Below are 1,734 nucleotides of genomic sequence, written 5' to 3'. Positions count from 1 at the left end.
TGGGTGACTGGGAGTTTCTGTTCTCTCCAGGTAAACATTAAAAAAAACCCCTACCCATACAAAAGATTGTGGAGTTGTGCTGTGGAGCTGGTGTGCTCTGGAATGGCATACCAGCCACATATCCGCACATAGAATACGTGGCCAAACCACCGTTTGCTACCTAAAACATGTTCAGATTGTTTTTTCACAGCTAAATAGTAGCATCGGGGAGCAGGAGTGGGACCCTGGCATGTGGTTGGGGGATATTTAGCCCTTTCTGCTCATACCAAAGTCCTGACAAAAATGGAGCCTTTGAAGCTGCTAATAGCTGTGGGAAGGAAGCTTCCATCAGTGCCGTGGAATGCTGGCTTTTCAATCCCATGCCCTGCTTCCAAGATCCCCACGATCTCTCCATCCCAAGGCATGGAAAGTTCCTGCCCCATTTCCCTCCAGGGCTTTGTGCATATATAGGTATTCACACCCCAAAGTGCTGAATAGACCCTGAAACTAGCCATTTCTGGAGTGGAGCCCATCAAGATTGAAGCAGCCTACCCCAAAGTATTCCATATGTAGGGGAATTTCTATAGGCTTAGTATGAGGGAAGAACTAAGGAGCACCTCAGAGAGGCCATTTGTGTTGCATCCTCAATCATCTTCACCAAAAAGCCTGCACTCAGAACAAATCCCACAGGGGTAGCCTTGAAAGTCTGGTGCAGCAAAATCAACAAAGAGCTTTCTGGTCCCTTCAAGCCCAGCAAACCTATTTCGACAGAAACTGGAAGATCTGCTGCAGCAGACTTCAAAATTGCTACTTTTGAACTTGTTAGCAAATCGTATGTGGTAAAATTTGGGCTCGGTCAAACTGAGGTGTGTGGCTAACTCACAACAGAAAGTAATTGCTCCTCTTTAGGTGGTGATGAAGAGCAGCAGCAGCACTACTCTGTGCTTATTCACAGCTTTGCCTATGTGCTTCACAAGCACTCCCTTGGTAATCATTTTAACAGCCCTTGAATTATGAAGGTTGTCCAGAATTATTACAGGTCACCGATGGTGGAAGATGAAAGAGAATGACTTGCCTACGGCCAGTTCAGCACCATTGGCTTTGTTGGGAGTGGATCACACCCACTCTGACTGGGTCTCGTATTCACTTGTGTTCTGCACAATAATGTGACACACTTGCGGCTATATGTAATGGAGAATATCTTTCTTTATGTATTTAGATTCAGTAAATTTCAGATCACTGCTTAGGTGATCACGAATCTGAGACAGAGCTTTGGGCCATGATTGTTCACGCTGCAATTAGTCTTTTAAGTTGCCACAAGGTAAGTGTTTCTGTTTACAGCAAAGCTCTCCCACGCACATTACAGAGTCTTCCATCCAGCTGCTGTCTCCTCCCTGCTTTTGCTTGAGAGAAATCTATGCATCTCCACAGATCCATGCAGGTGCCAATCACAGCTTTGCTTGTCTTGAAGGCTGCTGTACTTGATGTTGCCCCAGGTAGACAACTGTTGGCAGCACAAGCACACCACCTAGTGGTCAGGAACAGAAACAGCCCAAAGGTGAGATCAAGCATTGGCAGGTATACTTTCAGGAATAACATCTTCTGTAAATTGCTACACTTTTTTCTGTACTGTTCATAGTGCCTGCTCAGTGGAAAGTGAGTTGAGGTGACCAAATGAAATCCTTAAGGCTCCTTTAGAGCAAAGATGTGGACACTGCCAGAGAACCCTTTGCAGCTACAGATTTTCAGTGTCTG

This window comes from Hemicordylus capensis, chromosome 1, assembly GCF_027244095.1.
Source record: "Hemicordylus capensis ecotype Gifberg chromosome 1, rHemCap1.1.pri, whole genome shotgun sequence".
Taxonomy (NCBI): domain Eukaryota; kingdom Metazoa; phylum Chordata; class Lepidosauria; order Squamata; family Cordylidae; genus Hemicordylus; species Hemicordylus capensis.
This window is presented reverse-complemented; position numbering follows the sequence as displayed.